An 11,843-nucleotide genomic window follows, 5' to 3' on the forward strand; every position below is an offset into this window, starting at 1 on the left:
GTAGAATTGTAACGAGTAGGTTTGCGAAGATATTCCAAGCGCCGTCTTATTAGACACACTGGATCGCAAATCATAAGCCACGTCAACCGGCATTAATTCGTTTCACCGATTCCGATTCTCCGATTGTCCTACGGTAGCGATTTTCGTCGAAATAAGCAACGGCAGAAACGTTATATGGGTACAACTATCGCTAAAAGTTATTTCCTGGTCGCGGGATACTTTTTTTCTGTTTCGTCGAGTATTTTGGACGGGCAAACCACCGTTCCGCCCTGTACTTCCTATTTCCGCCAAAGTACTAATTACGGAATCATAAGCGTCTGAAACGTCTAAAACGAAATAAAATACTTTTTCCTACGTCTTCCTACGTAAATCTTGCAACCGCCTAGCGTTTCCTTATCCGTATAAAAGTTTCTCTTCCCTTTCGATCGCGAGTAAAGGCGGAGTAGTTCTTTCGCGACACGCGAGAACCGCCAAAATCCATAAAAACGATTCTTTTTCCCCACCGAATAAAGATGCAGCAACTCTGCCGCGGTACGAGACAAGTTCCACCAAGATTTACGAAAAGATTATCCGATATTCTCTCGTTCGTAGTCGAAAGTCTGCCTTTTTTCTTCCACGAAACATCGCGCCGTCTTCTTCACGATACGAAACGAATTCTCGCTAAATCTTCGAAAGCGTAGGGTTTATAACCGAACCTCGCGATTGCGTTCCACGTCTCAAGGTCGCCTAACAGCGCAGATCGATAATCACGTTAACGCGTAGATACTCGATGCAAAGAAGTACGTAGACAGTCGTTGGATACGGAAAGGAGAGGAAACCGGTGGGTGTGTCGGTGGCGACCGCGACGGCTCGAGAACTCTAAAGAGATCGAACGGTAGCGGAAAACTACGTGGAATGCGTGCGTAGCGTGGCGGGTGGCGTGTACTTTGTGATGCAAATTAATGCGCGATTACCAAAGCACCCGCTACCCCCGTCGCCCTTTGCTTTCTCGTCGTTACCCTCGCCTCGTTCGTGTCGAGGTCCCCGCCAGCGGAGCAAATGGCCAACACGCTTGTGTTTGTGAACCGAGTAGAGAGCACGGTTTCAGGTGTATTCTCGGCTATGTGCAACGAGTACCGAGCTCACCCCGGTCACTCGATGGCTACCCACGCATTAAGCCTGCTTACACGCTCGCTCCCCTAATCTGATGTAACTATTACACGTTACGCGGCTGCACGGTCGCGCTATCGACCAAATTATTCCTCTTCTTTTTCTTCTTCCTCCGTTTCGTCTTCTTCTTCTTCCTCGCTTCCGTTATAAATTTTGTTACGATTCTTCGTTGCTCGATCGATCGGTCGCGAGATAATTTACACGCGCGAAAAGTTATCACCGAAACGCGTCACAGCCGAGAATAATCGGCCAGACAGCGGATACTAACGCAAATTCGAAGAGCTTGCCGTATCTATCAAACGTTATCGTCTAGCCGAATTTCGGACAGCTTTCTTTGCGTTTTATTATTTTAAATATTATAGTAACGCGATCATAGATGGCTTTACTCGGACGTCTAGTACCAATCGATTTGTTATCGATAAGATTTGTATCTTCTGGATTTGAAATATGTGGAATATCGAGGAGAAAAATGAACGTGAGAATCGTGTCGCGTATCAGCGAAATTTCGAGATCCGCAAGAAATCGGGAATGTCGTATTCGAGTCGGTGTCTGGCAAGAAAACGACCTGAACATTTTTGCCCCGCGTCCGCGCAAAGACCTGGAAAATTGACGGTGCAAAGTTATTACAGAGTCGACGATCGCCGTGGAAAAACTCGATTCTACGTATATGGTGTTTGTAAAGTTCGCGGATACGAAATTCCATCACGAAGTGATTTCAAGGTGTCAAGCGTTACTCGTTAAAGCAGCGGTGGCACGAAACGCAATAACCCGCTTTATTCGTCCGAAGATACGAGCACGATTCAGAAGCAGGATGTACAACGACGCGTATTAATTTAATTAGATCAACTTTCATCGCGAAACCGTCATCGAGGGAGGTATTTGTTTTTCGTTTCAAAGCCTGTTTCTTTCGGGACGGGTGCTCGCTTTCTAAAAATTTTCATATTTCAGCAAAGATACTTTTTACTTTCGCGGTACAGACAGCTGCACGGCTGAAATCGATTATTCGTAGCAAATATTTAATTTTATGTATTTGACGCGCTCTTTCGAGTTTCGTTTCTACCAGGCCAAGCCATCGAGCATCGGAATATAAAGTTCAGAGATTCTTGTTAGAGAATTCACGTATCTCGGTGTAATCGCAATAGGAAATCAAAGGCTAAATTCGAAGATCCGTAACGTATTCCGATTTAATCTTAGTAGCCACGAGTTGAATGGAAACCCGTCTGCTGCAAACTATATGTATCTATATAAGGATCGGTTCGTTTCTTTTTAATTCGATAGTTATCGGAAGAATTCGAAAATCTAGGAATTCGGAAGTCGAAACATCGTGGATACGAGTCCGAACGTTGCCGGAAAAAGTAATGCGACCAACGATCCACGATATCTATTTTCGCTCAAAAAGTGAAACGCTTTACTCGAAAAAGAAGCTGCCTTGCCGTTATCGTTATCGCTAACCATCCTCGAGGCTTGATATTTACGAGACAAAACGCTTCCTTCGTTCCACATGGGAAGAAAATTACCGGCGATTTTCTTTCGTAGGCGTCAGCGAGATCGCGTTCGATTCGAAAGGATGATCGGAAATTCCGCGCGGCGAGTTTCTCGTCGAACAGCGGTCGCCACAATAAAATATCTCGGTAATGAGGATTGAACGATTATTATAAATCAAACAGGGCCGGCAACGCGGATCGTTCGCCGCATTTCTCGCGCGCCACGTGTTTTGCCGTTGTTACTCTCTCGTGAACACGTGTCCCGCCTCCCGTTTTATTTCTTTCTTCGATGTTGCTGTTCGCTCGCCCCGCGGTACGTGCAAAAGTGACGTACGAACCGAACGCTCTCGGACTCCGACACGCTGAATTTTTCTCCCGGTTCGCAAGGGGGCCGCCGTGAATTTCTTTTGGCCACGCTATGATACCGATGTTTCAATTACGCGGCTTGGCCGAAACTCGCGCCTAAAGGCTTGATGGATGCTTCGGATAAAAAGAGGATGACCAGCGGCGTGTAAAAATTTGTGGAAACGCCGAAACTCGAATGGCTGGTGTACCGTGGAATTTTAAGGCTTAACAAGGCCTGTTCGACTTTGAATTTAACGAAATATAAATTTGATCAAAATAGATTCGAAGGATTTTAAGGAAATCACCGACTATTTTTCGAGAAACGTAATATTTCATTTCGATAAGGAGATTTCGATACTTGCTCGAACGTTGCTTGAACTCGCTCAAAGTTCTGTCGTTATTTTAAATTTGTAGATGCTTCTTAATAAGTTGATAATAATCTATCGAAATTGATTTAACGCCGTTACTATCTTTATGTCGATTCAAGGTCTTTGATCGGCAGCACGAGCCAGATCTCGTAAATGGAATTTTCCTTAGCAAGCAACGTATTTAACGTTCTGTATGTAGCTTTCTACAACGTCTCCTTTGCGATTCTAAGATTTTCGTTCCTTCGTAATCTCTCGATTAATCTCAAATCGAATTAACCGCGAGTTAAAGCGTACCGGGCGAACGGTAAAACATTGGACAACATCGATTATAACGACTGGAAAACCGAGGAACAACGCGTAACTACGGTGACATCGATGCCTGCGTAAGACAGTATCGAGCTCCAAACACGATTGACGCGGTCTTCTCTCTCGCTGCTCCACCTCTCAAAAAGTATAGCATGCATATTTTTCACTTGGCTATCGTGCGCTTGGAAACATTTATTTTGAATCGACGTGATCCCTTTCTTTCCATTATTGTTCGATATATTCTCGACAAAAGTTAAAAGAATCTCGTCAAACTTCAACTCGTTATTGTTACTAGCATAAATATATTTCATCATTCCGTCGATAAATAGGAAAAGAACTTGCGAAGAATGCTTCGCTGCGTCGTTTCGCATCGAGTCACCGAGGTAAAAACGAATCCCTCTAACCCTCGCGATAACGATCCAGCAAAGAAGAAAGCCTGAAGAAATTTCTTCAAAGGGATTGCCAAGCGACAAACTACGTAACCGTCTAACATAATATCCGTCTGAAACGAGTACTCGAACCTCTGCTGCATCTTTTCTTCCGATGGAATCGTCGACACGACAAATCTTTGAAAAAAGGAAGATACAGTACGGACCAAAATGTAACGTAACGATAACGAGGTTGCAAGTTAATTCAAAACAGCGATTTTAGACTCGGCGTAGTATTCCATTCGCGATTAATCGATCGTTATTAACCGATTAGTTCGATAACGCGAGAACCGAGAAAGAGAGGGGAATAACGCGTAGATGTAACATTTCTTGAAACAGTCTATGCCAAAGTTTTATCAGCGAGTCTACGACTAGTTGGTTTAATTAAATACGGCTTGTTTCCCATATGGTTGCCGTAATAATTGCGCGATGTAATGAATACTTGGTTAGAACGTAATCGAAATTTTATTTATAAATAAAATTCTTTTTTCAGATCGGCCTCGAGAAACAGCGAACTGGAAACCCGAAGAGCCGCAAATACGTCATCCGATGATCGTGAAAGTTAGAAATCTATTTCCCTTGTTACGTCTTCCGTTCCAGGTTATCCAGCCGTGGAAAAGGTTCGATTTGAGAACCGCAGGCGGTAAATCGCCGGTAAGGTCACGCTTTTACGTGTAAGCCCTAAGCGAAATCTAGTTTTTGTTTATTCATTAGGTTACCCCGCTTTAAGTGGTACGTGGAGAAGGCTTGCCCCGACACAGCCAACGTTACACCGCGTTCAGGGTGGGAGCAGGGTGACAGGGGGACGGGGGTGGACCGCCGTATCTCCGATATGCCACCAGCCATAAAAATCTGAATATATTAGGCCTACATGCACACGACATCTCGCTCGGATCGTGAACACGTTACCCACGATAATCTATGCTCGTTTCTAGCACACTTTAACACGTTTCTGCGTACCTACCGGCCGTGGCTACCGTGGCCACTCTACCTGCTAGCTTCTTCCTTTGGCCACCTCTTTCCAACTATCCTCCTTTCCCATCCTCTCTATTTACGTTGCGGTTCCGTGTAAAAAAAAACTCGTGTCGCGACTTCCTTTCGAAGATGGATGCGCTGGTTTCGATGCAAAATTCGAAAGCTTTAATTCGCTTCCTAACGAAAGTGAGAAATTCGAAAGAACGAGCGTGACGTTCGTTCCTACAATTTAACGATCTAGATCTCGTTGTTAGATCATCCACGAGACGTTGGATCGAATTTACTCTTTATTCCTTTCTCTTTATACCTACTGCTTGAATTTAATAGATCTTAAAATTAGTACCGTGATTTGTATCGTAAGGTATCACGTGATAAAAATACCGTCAATCGCATCCGTCGTGCGAAATACGAAGTACAAGTTACAGTTAAGCGCCATACGGTTAAATAACTTGACTCGAGTCTGACCCAAGGCTCCGCGGTTTTTTTTATAACCGAACGATACGAATCGATTCCGATAGTTGGAGAACCCGAATTCGAACGCTCTGTACCGTTCAACCATGAAAGAACGCGCAAACTATTACGGTATTCTACTTAAAAGTGTAAACTGTAAAAATCTCTATCAATTTGGGACAAATTGGTTCTTCGATAAGTATCGTCTTTTTCCGTAATTGACCGGCATTATCCTTTAAATTTGCTATTTATAAAGGTATTTGTACGGTGTATAACGATGTTTGGCATGGCACGAAATTGCATCGAATATTAAACGCAAAAAGAATATCTTCGGGGCCACGTCGCTCAAGGTTAGCTGGAAAACCGACATAAAATTGTCGCTTATCGTCGAGCACAAGCACGAATTTAGCGGAATCTCGATTTTTTTTTCTCCCTCGAAATATATCGAAGGCGAGCACCGAGAAGCCTGGTGAGCTTTCGAGAGCGCGGCGAAGCAACGAGCAAAAAGGGCGGACAGGGGACTGGAGGGAGGTAATTAGAATAATTCGGGCCGCTGTGGTTCACGCCACACGGACGAATTTGCATTTTAAATGAAGCAATGGCGTGTCAGAGGCCCCCGGTTGCGCCGGCCAAGCAGAGCGGCAGAACTTTGTGTTTTATAAGGAACTTTAATATTTATCGCGTATATCCAAACCGAATAAATCTCTATACGTATATGTATACACGTAGGACCAGGTACACGTATACTTACGTGTAAGTTTATACGCTGCTGTCTATAAATATACATAACGTTACAGCATTTACCATTTACGTTAGACCGATTGGAAAAGTTTGACAAATTCCGCTTTGTCTTGTACGTTACATTATCCGAATATTATCGTTAATTCGTAATTAGCGTCATAAATATCAACGATTATATCCTTTCGTTCCATATAACTGTAGTCTCATGCAGAATTTCAAATTGATTTTTGTAAAATTCTCGTGTTGCATGGAACGTGTAGCGATTTTAAACTTTCGTCCGATAGAGTAAGGGTGGCAAACTTTTATCGAAATAATGGATTTATAATGGAAAATGAAATTGCGTATGAAACGAAAATGCTAAGAAAATATTCGATTTGCGTTAACTACGCTGTACAACGCGTACAATATGTCCGTTAAAAATATCTGCCTAGTATTTGAATACTTTTGCGAGCCACGGTACGTCTAGTCTTTATCTCGCGTATAAACTTATGTATAGTATTATATATATATATTTGTGTGTGTGTGTGTGTGTGTGTGTGTGTGTGTGTGTGTGTGTGTATACATACACGTTAATACAAATACGTTAAGGGCTTCCTTGTTTGGACGTAGTCACGGGCAGTTCATGCTCGCGTTTTCTTTCTTTCCTCTTTCGCCGATCGAAAGAACCGGCACACGAGTCGTTCCTCTCCGCCATGCCGGGGCCCCTAACGGTGGATCGTTATCGCGTAATTAGCGCCGCTGATTTTCGTGTTATGTCATTGACACGCATACGGCCGCACGATGATACCCTTCATTTCGGGTTATCGAGACCCGCCAGTGGAAAGAGGAGATTCCTCGTTCCCCGAATCGGAGGAATCAGAGGGACGTGTTTCGACTACGGTCGCACGTGTTCCTTTTCCTTTTTACTTTATTTTCGACTTAATCGCAACTGAAATTGAACGGGAAAACGATCTTTGCGTTTCCTTTGCAATTTGATCGATTATATTTATCAAATTTGGTAAAACGGTTTGGTTGGACAATTTGGAAATTCGAGCGTAATCAGCGAACAGAGAAGGGTCGATTTTTACAGCTACGTTTCGTTGTTTATTTCCGCGCCAGTTATTACAGATATTCGAATCGAGGTTCGTGCGAAACGTATACGAGGCAAATCTGATCGATTCTACGAGATTAAATCGCTCGATTTCGATCAAAATTATGAAAGAAATTCTTCTTTGATCGCGGAGCAACGTTACTGCGTATTTTTCTTTTTCTTTTTCTTTTTTTTTTTTTAACTTTAAAATGAATCAGCACGATTCTAATGAACGATTAATAGTCGCAAAAGTGGATTTTAAGATATTACATAGGAAAAGAGTTACTCGGTAAATTATTATTGGGGTTATCTAAATGAATGGATCTACTCGAATAATTTCATTCTCGTTAAAATATTCCACAACTAAAGACTCTAATAAATTACGTAAATCAACACGAAGTAAACGTAACCTTTACCAAATAAACGACACGATATTCCATTTACATTCTACGATTATTCGATAACAATTCTCCCCCGACTATCTCCAGTATCTTCGTTATATTATAAATCAAATCGTTAAGAAATAAGCGACGTTTTAGAGAGTTAAATTCTTACTTCGTAGCTAGAGCTTGATATAAAATATCCGTTGCCATCTTCGATCTAAACTTTTGTTAAAGATAGAAGGAAAATCGATGTACGTACCTGTTGATTTTTCCCTCAATAAGACAACGCCTCTTCTCGTTCGGAAGGACCAGATTTGTCACCAATAGTCGATCGTATTCGCGTCAAAAGTTCTCTTTCAATCTTCCATCTCCGTTTCGATTCACGGCGAAACCACGATTCTCGGCATAATTTAGACACCGATCTTCCGTGACACTTATCGTCGCAGGAAGCGATTCCGCTTTCACGAGTGTTCGAATGCGTCAGGAGAAACCAGACTCTATAATGATACACCTACGACGTATGACAGGCCACGACGAGTTTCTCTCCGCTTCGATCCTGTGTTTGCACGCCAAACTCGTCAAAGCTCGACGCGTCGATTGTCTCGTTAATGACTCGCGATCAACGCGATCTATCCGTAGGACGTAGGTTAAATGTCATCTTCGAACAGAGACGCTATCGAGTCGTTCGGTTCGTCGTCGTTGCCGCGATCGACGCTCATCGTTTCTCCGCGCTTCGATCCTTCGTCGAACGGAATACTCGGTTAGGCTGCTTCTCCTTTCAAATTCCTCGATTTCTAACGCGTAGAATTTAATCTGGATTTCGCGAGGCTCGGCAAAGCGTCAGCGATATTACGGTTAACGACGATCAAGAAGTAACACGGAGACGGTTTGCTCGTGCTTTAACGACGATACACCGAGTAGCACGAGGTTCTAGCTGGAAAGCGTTGGCGCGCGCCACTCTCCGATCCTCTCGTTTCTCTCTCAACACTCGATACCAAATCTTCTTGCTTCTTCGGTGCATGCGCTTCTTCTCGTCCGCTTCGATCTTCCAACTGCCATTCTTCCTTCTATATTTCCAGTATAATTGGAGGAAATATGATCTCGCGAGGAAAAGTTGGATCTTGTGGCCAACTATTTATACGCAACGATCGGTCCGATAAAGGGAAATCAACGAGAATATCACCAAACGATAGGTCGTTTCGGTAACGCGAGCCGATAAAACTGTTGGCGGTCGTCTATCGATAAGAAGCTCGTCTCGATGGTACCGCGCGATCGATCGGTTTGACGAGTGAAAGCTCGATTGGAACGGTGCCGGCCGCAGTGGTACCCGCTTCTCCGGCTGTCTTCCTGGACCTCCTCCAGGCGCTGGGCACCTCGTGCGCGCGTGCAGCTACTCCTGGTAGCCGTCGGAGTGGCAGGTCCGCGCGACGAGGGCAAACGCGCGCTGGACGACTGCGGTTGGCCGGCGAGCGTGCGGCGAGAAGGACGGCCGGAAGGAGGGAGCAGGAGGTGTGCAGAGCGTAGGAAAGAAGCGAGACGAAGGCGGGACGAAGAAGGAAGTACACGCGGGAAGAGGGAGGGGATGTGAGAAAGAGGGGAATAGGAGGAACGTTGGGCTTGCCGAGTATCGAAACGAGACGGAAGGAGGACCAAGAACGAAACGAGAAAGGGCACAAGGGTACGCAGCAGGGTTAGAAAGACCGAGAAAGGAGGAAGATGGAACGTGGCTAAGCTGGAAAGAGATAGAGGGTGGACGACGCGGACGAAAACGATGTGGACCACGCGGAGGACGCGACGTGTCTGAAGCGGGATCGGCCCAGGAACGGGGGTTACGGGCTTTGCTTTCGATTTGGTCCCCCGTGCCCTGTGCCACGAGCGGTCCACGCTTCGGTCGTGGTGTCTGTTGACGCAGAAACGCCTACGTATGCGTGAACCCGGTGGAGCGAGGCAGCCGGATGTAGGGTTTTAACGAGGATGAAGAGAGACGGCAGGCGCGTATAGAGGGGAGAAGGTGACGGTAGCGTGTCGTCGCGTGCTGAACGCGTTGGTTCGGGGCTGCCCCTGTGGCCCGTGGCCCACCTTGCCCACGGCCGTGGCCCCGGCGAACGGAAAGTCCCCTTCTCGTCTCTGTTCCGGACCATTTTCCTTCTTGCTCCTTCGCTGCTATCCAACGCGCGCTTTCTCTCTTCGTCGTCGTCGACACCCACTCTCGAGCGTTTCGCCAGCGTTACCGTTTCCACGAGAGAGCCGTACGGTCGATGGCTCGACGCAAGAGGGAAGATGGAACGGAGACGGCGATACGGGGGTGGGCGGGCTGACCGACTCTTCTCCGCAGTCGCTTTTCCTCCTCCACCAAGCGGAGACTGCCGATCCTCCACTCCTACTACTTGGCACGTACTACTACTTGTGCCGCGGTGCGATCGAGTCGAGTCGACGTTTGGGTAGGTGTATGCCGAAGCGGTGGACGAGCGGCGTGTCGGGTCAGGGTTGAATTCGCACGAGGGGGCGAACGGATATATCCGACGTTTCTGCCTTTACTCTGGTCATTTTTTTTTTTCTTTACCGAATCGTGTTTTTCGATGGTTATGGAACAGTCCGAAGAAATCCTTGTTGTCGTTGTTGATACGTATACGCGAGTCTTTCTGTCGATTTTTTCCATTTCCTGGAATTTTCATCTTTGCTGGAACAAGAACCAGATATCGGTCTATTTAGAGGAGATTACGTAAACGTTGGTAGAATCGAACGTTGGTAACGTACGATAACGTATCGATCCAAGAACGTATTTACGCGATATTTGGAAACGCTGTTCGACGAGACGCACCATCGATCGATTAAAGCTGGTCGAATTTTAGAACAGAACGGAAAGCTGTATAAATTCAACCAAAAGTTTTAAACGTACGGTATTCGTAAGTAACAAGTTAATTAAGAACATTTAAATTACCGTTTAATTTCTTCGATAAGAGAAACTTTGTCAAAGTTTGCTGGGACTTTTCGCGTGGTAGTTGCAGACGGGTAATTGCGCTTACCGGAGCAAGATTTTTCTTCGCAGTGCCGGTGAAATTGACCGCAATTTAGCGATCAATTAATTTTTTTCTTTCGTACGAAGATAATTACTTTCGTGCTTTCGTTTCGCGACTGTTGATCCGCCTCGAAGTCGTTGTTCCTTAGTTTTCAACGGTACTTACGTACATCCACCGACACGTTTCCGTGCGTGACAATTGCGTCTCCTCTGGCGAGCGGTGTATCGCGGCATGTTGAAAGTTTTTTAACGCCTGCAAACTTCTCTTCACGCTCACGCGATTCCGATTCGCGTCTTCTATCGTGCACGGCGAGATCGTAACGCCGCCGCGTCCAGTCGACGATATCTTTTTCGATCGAGATCGATCCCATCGATCGTACCTTTGTACCACGTAGTAGGAAAAGTTTCTGCGCTTTTGTCTTGAAAAGTCCAAACGTTGTTTCTTGTACAAAGAAACCTTTGCAAACGATCTTAGGAGGTAATAAAGGTAATAAAGGATTTTATGCTTTTTAGTTCGTTTTACAGGCAGATTACTCTTATACGACGTCGATAAAATTTAATTTTATGGTAAAAAAATATCTCGATTCAGGGTTAGACCAGGGTTAGGTAACGGGATCGGCTGATTTCGAACTTTTTCTTATTTAATGTTTCCTTATTTTCTATCGTCGGGCACGCACGATGCCAAAGAAGCAACAGATTCGTAAGAAACTGGAAAATAACTGTAGAAAGGGAAAATCGACGCGGTTCGATCGTTACGCAACGCCGGTAAAATTCGATCGCGCCCCGAAAAACAGTTTCTGCCAGGAATCTTGCCAAAAGGAAAAACGAGGACGAAGCAGATCGTCCGAAAGCAGACATTGGAATCGTTGCGTAATAACGCTGGTTCCCTCTTTGAGGAAGATGTAGTAATCGTGCCAGTCGTGGCACGCGAGTACCTTAAAACACTTGACGAAGAAGATCGTCCGGTGCGTTCCAGGAAAATCGAAGAAGCTCGATCGCGCGCCATCCCTTCCACGTCCTTGGATCCGATAGTTTTGCTCGGTTTCTTGCGCAACACGCCGAACGAACAGTACCTTTTGCTCGACAATTATATAGGACCTGGAACCGAACGTTCTTTTCGTTGGAC

The 11,843-nt window shown here is 45.2% G+C and overlaps 2 protein-coding genes across 2 annotated transcripts in view; one reads left to right on the plus strand and one right to left on the minus strand.

Moving 5' to 3' along the window:
• LOC100647419 (RNA polymerase II-associated protein 3) overlaps nucleotides 1-7,756 on the plus strand; it is a 38,289-nt gene extending 30,533 nt beyond the window's left edge. Inside the window, exons 13-14 of the transcript XR_007224004.1 lie at nucleotides 4,574-4,734; nucleotides 4,795-7,756. The gene's annotated coding sequence lies outside the window, so the exon portion shown is untranslated. The remainder of the gene's footprint in view (nucleotides 1-4,573; nucleotides 4,735-4,794) is intronic.
• The window catches only part of LOC100647063 (paired box pox-neuro protein), a 33,406-nt gene extending 22,514 nt beyond the window's left edge, over nucleotides 1-10,892 (minus strand). The window contains exon 1 of the mRNA XM_003395816.4: nucleotides 7,958-10,892. The gene's annotated coding sequence lies outside the window, so the exon portion shown is untranslated. The remainder of the gene's footprint in view (nucleotides 1-7,957) is intronic.
• Between the last annotated feature and the right edge of the window lie 951 nt (nucleotides 10,893-11,843).

Source organism: Bombus terrestris, chromosome 5 (assembly GCF_910591885.1).
Source record: "Bombus terrestris chromosome 5, iyBomTerr1.2, whole genome shotgun sequence".
NCBI classification, from domain to species: Eukaryota; Metazoa; Arthropoda; class Insecta; order Hymenoptera; family Apidae; genus Bombus; species Bombus terrestris.